We start from the raw sequence: 7,409 nt of genomic DNA, 5'->3' as shown, positions 1-7,409 counted from the left end.
TGTGTCCAGAGACTTCAGGTGTGGAGCGACAACCCTTCAGGTTCATTACTCGACCACCAGGTTCCAGATTCCATCATGATGCTGACCAGGCTTCCCTGGACTGAAGACCCCACCAATGTGTCCTGGAGCTCCACTTCCCCAGAGACTCTCTCCCACCATTTTTTTTCTTTTCTTTTCTGATTTTTTTTTTAATTGGGGAACTAATGTTTTACATTCAACAGTAAGTACAATAGTTTGTACATGCATAACATTCCCCAGTTTCCCATATAACAATACAACCCCCACTAGGTCCTCTGAATCCTTCTTGGACCTGTATTCTCCCCAGCCACACACCCCAGAGTCTTTTACTTTGGTGCAATACACCAATTCCATTTCAGGTTCTACTTGTGTTTTCTTTTCTGATCTTGTTTTTCAACTTCGGCCTGAGAGTGAGATCATTCCATATTCATCCTTCTGTTTCTGACTTATTCCACTCAACATGATTTTTTCAAGGTCCATCCAAGATCAGCTGAAAATGGTGAAGTCACCATTTTTTACAGCTGAGTAGTATTCCATTGTGTATATATACCACAACTTGCTCAGCCACTCATCTGTTGTTGGACACCTGGGTTGCTTCCAGGTTTTGGCTATTACAAGTTGTGCTGCCAAGAACATATGTGTACACAGATCTTTTTGGATGGGTATGTTGGGTTCCTTAGGATATATCCCCAGGAGAGGAATTGCAGGGTCATAGGGTAGGTCCATTTCTAGCCTTCTGAGAGTTCTCCACAGAGGTTGGACCAATACATTCCCACCAGCAGTGTAGGAGGGTTCCTTTGACCCCACAACCTCTCCAGCATTTCCTGCTGTTACCTTTTCTGATGTATGACATTCTCACAGGAGTGAAGTGGTATCTCGTTGTTGTCTTTATTTGCATTTCTCTGACAATCAGAGACTTGGAGCATTTTTTCATGTGTTTCTCGGCCTTTTGGATCTCTTCTGTGGTGAATATTCTGTCCATGTCCTCCCCCCATTTTTGGATGGGGTTATTTTCCCCGACCAGCAGGGCGGTGAACAGGGGCTAGGAACCCAATGAAACCTGAAATGAAGGAACATGAGAAACGAGAGAATGACAGCAAGTCAAGTTTCTGATCAAGCTGTAAAATTTTATTGAGAACACTGGCATTATAAGGCTTTGGGGAAGGAGAGGGAATGCTGGAGGAGGGGAAGGGGGAGCAAACTTCAAAGCAGAATGTTCCTTGCAACAAATGGCAGGAACCAAACTGTGTGTTGACTCACTTGTGTTGACTCACTTGATTACTGATAAATGGTTTACCTAAGGGGAAATGGCCTGCCCAGGGGGGAATTAACATTTGTCTTGAGGGGTTCCGTTGTCTCAAAGCTTATCATCTATAAAGCAGAGAAATGGCTCCTGGCATATCCTCCCTTTGTTATAATTTAAAATTGAGGCTGGCAATGGGGGTGAGGAGCAGAGACCCTAACAGCAGGTTTGGTGGGCGTAACCAGAGGAGGGAAGTATTGACCTGATTCCTCCCGCGGGGTGGGTGCAAAACCAACCTTCCCGCATCTTATAAGGCTCTCGGTGTCTTTTTGGGGAGGGGAGGCAGAGCCACAGTTTCTAGGGAAACAATTTTTGTTGCTGACACCAACCTCCATGCAAATCAGGTTTGCTTCACGGGGGACTCAGAGGCGGACGATAGGGTCCTCCCCCTGCAGTGCTTTGCCTTGCACCCCTTACTGGTGTCCTTGCCCTGCCAAGGTTGGATGTCTCGATGCATAATTCTGAGTTTTATGCCATCCGAAAAGGGGGTCTGTCATCCTCAGGTTCAGCCAGGCCTCTGTCAGCCAAATCAAGTCTGTGATAATGTATTTGCGAAGGTTTTAATGCCAAGGAGTCAATCTGCCGTTTTATAAAATCAGTAATCTTATTAAAAATAAAGGGTCCTAAGGTAATCATTAACAAAAGACTAATAAGGTTCCCATAAGGGGCTCTGTAGTGACTCAAGACTATTTGTGGTGGAGTCTATAACCTGTTGTAATTTGTCAGAAAATTCATGGGAGGAATATATAGAGTGTCCTAGCATGCCACCAGCAAGTCTAAGGGAAGCAGTCAGTGGATGTGATGTCCAGGGGAAGAAACAGCACGTCTGGTCTTCTGGTCAGTGCCAACTGATGAAATTTTCTTCTTCTGGTCAGCTGTGGAACAAGCAAAACTAGGAGGCAAGGACCAGGTAGAGAAGAATTGACATGAAAATATAGGATGGTGTTTACCAAAACACAGAGGAGGTGCATACACATTAGAAGTCAAGGTGAGGTTCCTTGAACATCGAGGAACATTTTGAGAAAAGTGAGCAGTCAATAAGCATGCAAAGATGAAGTCAGCAGTGGTAGGTCAGCAGAAAGAGAAGACTTGGATAAGCTGGTGAGGTTAGCTGGAGTATATACTGCCATGGCGTCCTTTGTGGTAAGGACTTGCCAACAGGGACTCTGTGGATTTTGCAAGAACAATAATGTCATCCACCATAATAAAAGGAAAACAAACATGGACATCCAGTGTTGAAAAAAGAGAAAAAGGATATGTCTCTGTGACTGGAAAAGTGGGTGGCTTTGTCAATGAGATACAATAAATGGACAATTAGAATTTTTGTAAATATTAAAAAGATTTAGTATGTTACTTCATTGACACTTTAGCCAACTGAATACTGGGGGGTGCATTTCCCTTCTTTTTTTTTAAATTAATTAAGCTTAAGGGTTTTAGTTTTTCTTGTTTGAGCTGTAGCCCACATAAATTTAGAAAAAATATCAACTGAGAAAAAAAGTTTTTTTGTTTACTAAACATGGGCAGGTGAATTACATCAATCTGTCACAGAGCATTGGCTTTTATCTATGGAGATTAATCTTAAAAGTCTGAATAGCAGGATCTTAATTAAACAATGTAGGAGCCAGTAAAGTGCTCTCACTATGGCAGGTCAAGCGTTAAAATTTTAAGAGGCTTGTAAAAAAAATGAGAAAAATTTTAGGATATGAGTGACTTTAGGAGTCATCACACACCCATAAATAAAAAATTAAAAATGTTTAGTTTTAAATCTTACTATATGAGCAGTCAGTTCTTCATGTGCAGATGTACCTATAATTATTTACTTAGGGAGAGAACTTGTACCAAGTTAATTGATGATCTAATGGTTAGAATTGACTTGAGTTTTTTCTATGATTTTAGAAGGCTCTTTATTTGAATATACCAATATGTTATAGAAAGTCAATATCTAATGTGTTGACATGATAAAATATTTACCATTTTTTAGTATTATTTTAAACTGATTAGACAGTTTAAGCACACTATTATACCTTTAGTTTACTAAGATCTTTACTCATCACAAGGGTATCATGAGTAAGCATAGATATAAAACTCTTAATAGATTTTACTCTTTAGAACTCTAATATGGCAACTTAAAAGGCTAAAATAAAACCTCATAGTTTAAATATTCAAAATATTAATTTTGTTAAATCAGGATTTGCCAAAACAAATCTCTTATCAGACCAAAACCACAATGTATTACCTTAATTTATCAAGAATAAACCTCTGGCAGTGTCTTAAAACAAACCAGATAATTTTTAAAAGCAGAAAGATATAAAGAGGAAAACCAGCGCAATAGCCTCTGGCATGTAAATAATTAACATAACTATTGTGTTGTCTTTTACTAACCCAAGCCAGTCTTAAAAACAATTTTAAGTAGAATGTTAAACTTTGTTAGGATCTTTGTTTATCACAAAGCTATCACACCCTTAGGGAAGCTATTTAATGAATAAATAGTTTGCTGAATTCATGTCCCATGGTATTGCTTACCTCAGCCGCTGTGACACTCTCCTCCAGATGCGACTCACGGTCGGGGATTTCCGTGGTGATCTATGCGAGTCTTTGCGTTACCCCCCTCGGGCCGCGGTGACTCAGTGAATGCGGGTAGGCCTACCCTCTCGATCAGCGAGTTTCTAGGTCCAGAAGGCTTCTTCGCCCCACGTTCCGGGCGCCAGAATGCCCCGACCAGCAGGGCGGTGAACAGGGGCTAGGAACCCAATGAAACCTGAAATGAAGGAACATGAGACACGAGAGAATGACAGCAAGTCAAGTTTCTGATCAAGCTGTAAAATTTTATTGAGAACACTGGCATTATAAGGCTTTGGGGAAGGAGAGGGAATGCTGGAGGAGGGGAAGGGGGAGCAAACTTCAAAGCGGAATGTTCCTTGCAACAAATGGCAGGAACCAAACTGTGTGTTGACTCACTTGTGTTGACTCACTTGATTACTGATAAATGGTTTACCTAAGGGGAAATGGCCTGCTCAGGGGGGAATTAACATTTGTCTTGAGGGGTTCCGTTGTCTCAAAGCTTATCATCTATAAAGCAGAGAAATGGCTCCTGGCAGTTATTTGTTGTCTTGTTGAGTTTGGCAAGCTCTTTATATATGTTGGTTATTAAACTCTTGTCTGATGTATGGCATGTAAAGATCTTCTTCCAATCTGTGAGGGGTCTCTTGGTTTGGGTAGTGGTTTCTTTTGCTGTGAAGAAGCTTTTTAATTTGATGTAGCCCTATAGGTTTATACTTGCCTTAGTCTTCTTTGTAATTGGATTCGTTTCATTGAAGATGTCTTTAAAATGTATGCGGAAAAGAGTTCTGCCAATATTTTCCTCTAAGTATTTGATAGTTTGTGGTCTAACATCCAAGTCCTTGATCCACTTGGAATTTAATTTTGTATTTGGTGAAATACAGTGGTTCAGTTTCATTCTTCTGCATGTTTCAACCCATTGTTTCCAACACCATTTGTTGAAGAGACTCTGCTTTCCCCATGTAATAGTCTGGGCTCCTTTGTCAAAGATTAGATGTTCATAGGTATGCGGGCTCACTTCTGGGTTCTCAATTCTATTCCACTGGCCACTGTGTCTATTCATGTTCCAGTACCAAGCAGTTTTGATGACAATGGCCCTATAATACAATTTGAGATCTGGGAGTGTGATGCCTCCGGTTGTTTTTTTTCTCAAGATTGATTTGGCAATTCTAGGTCTTTTCTGGTTCCAGATAAACATTTGTAGTGTTTGTTCTATTCTCCTAAAAAATGTGCTTGGGATCTTGATGGGGATAGCATTAAATTTGTAGATGGCTCTGGGTAGTATATTCATTTTGATGATGTTAATTCTTCCAACCCATGAACAGGGAATATCTTTCTACTTCTTTGTGTCTTTTTCAATTTCCTTGAGTAGTGACTCATAATTTTCAGTATACAAGTCTTTCATTTCTTTGGTTAGGTTTACTCTTAGATATTTTATTGTTTTTGTTGCTATAGTAAAAGGAATTGATTTCTGGATTTCAATTTCTTCTTAGTGTTTGCATAGAGGAATGCCACTGACTTTTGAATGTTAATTTTGTAGCCTGACACCTTACTGTATTGGCTGATGATTTCCAAAAGCTTCTTGCTGGATTCCTTAGGTTTTTCTGTGTATACTATCATGTCATCTGCAAATAGGGAGAATTTGACTTCTTCTCTTCCAATGTGTATCCCTTTAATTCCTTGGTCCTGTCTGATTGCTATGGCAAGAACTTCCAACACTATGTTGATAGTGGGCAGCCCTGTCTAGTACCTGATCTGAGAGGAAATGCTTCCAGTTTTTCACCATTGAGTATGATGTTGGCTATAGGTTTGCTATATATAGACTCCACTATCTTCATGAATTTTCCATCTATTCCCATTTTTTTGTAGTATTTTGATCATAAAGGGATGTTGTATTTTGTCAAAGGCTTTCTCTGCATCTATTGATATGACCATGTGGTTTTTGGTCTTGCTTTTGTTGATGTGGTGGATCACACTGATTGATTTACATATATTAAACCAACCTTGCATGCCTGGGATAAACCCCACTTGGTCATGATGAACAATCTTTTTGATATACTGCTGTATCTGGTTGGCTAGAATTTTGTTCAATATTTTATTATCTATGTTCATCAGAGATATTGGTCTGTAGTTTTCTGTTTTGGTTGTGTCCCTGTCTGCTTTTGGTATCAGAGTGACGTTGGCTTCATAGAAGCTGGCAGGGAGTGTTCCAGTGTCTTCAATCTTCTGGAAGACTTTTAAAAGCAGAGGTATTAGTTCTTCTTTTAAGGTTTTGTAGAATTCATTTGTAAAACCATCTGGTCCAGAACTTTTATTTTTGGGGAGATTTTTGATAACTGTTTCAAGTTCATTAGCTGTGATGGGCCTGTTCATGTTATCCACTTCCTCTTTACTTAGTTTTGGAAGTTGGTAGGTATCTAGGAAATCGTCCATTTCTTCCAGGTTCTCTAGCTTGGTGGCATATAGTTGTTCATAGAAGCCTCGCATAACATGTTGAATTTCTGTGGTGTCTGTTGTGATATCTCCTTTTTCATTCACTATCCTATTTATTTGGGTCTTCTCATTTTTTTGTTTTGTGAGTCTGGCTAAAGGTTTGTCGATTTTGTTCACTCTTTTGAAGAACCAACATTTACTTTCGTTGATCTTTTGTATGGTTTTCTTATTCTCAATGTTAGTTATTTCTGTTCTAAATTTAGTGATTTCTGTCCTTCTGGTTGCTTTAGGGTTCCTTTGTTCTTCTTCTATGTCTTTAAGATGTGAAATCAGGCTGTTTATTCGTGCTTTTTCTTGTTTTCTAATGTGTGCTTGTATAGCTATGAACTTCCCTCTTAGTACTGCCTTAGCTGTGTCCCAAATATTTTGATAGCTTGTGTCTTCATTTTCATTGAAGTCTCGAAACATTTTGTTTTCTTCCTTGATTTCTTCTTTGACCCAGAGATTGTTAAGAAGTGTACTGTTGAGCTTCCACATTTTGGGACTATTACTAATCTTTTGTTGATTGTTAGGTGTTAGTTTAATTCCATTGTGGTCTGAGAAGATGCTTGGTATGATTTCAATGCTCTTGAATTGGCTGATGCTGTCTTTGTGGCCTAACATATGGTCTATCTTTGAGAATGACCCATGTGGTTTTGAGTAAAATGTATATTCCAGTTTCTTGGGATGAATGATTCTGAAAATGTCCAATAGTTCTAGTTTATCTATCTCTTCATTTAGCTCCCTTATGTCTTTATTGATTTTCTGCCTGGATGATCTGTCAAGTTGAGAGAGTGGGGTGCTGAAGTCCCCTACTATGACTGTGTTGCTCTTAATATATTGCTGTAGCTCTTTCAGTAGACGTTTGATGTATTTAGATGGTTTCTCATTGGGTGCATAGATGTTAATAATTGTTAAGTCCTCTTGATTGACTGATCCTCTGAGCATTAAGTAGTGTCCATTCCTATCTTTTTTAATCTTATTTATTTTAAAGTCTGTCATGTCAAATATGAGAATAGCTGTTCCTGCCTTTTTTTTGTGGGCCATTAGCTTGTAT

This window comes from Erinaceus europaeus, chromosome 3, assembly GCF_950295315.1.
Source record: "Erinaceus europaeus chromosome 3, mEriEur2.1, whole genome shotgun sequence".
In the NCBI taxonomy this organism is placed as follows: Eukaryota; Metazoa; Chordata; class Mammalia; order Eulipotyphla; family Erinaceidae; genus Erinaceus; species Erinaceus europaeus.
Note: the sequence above shows the minus strand (reverse complement) of the source record.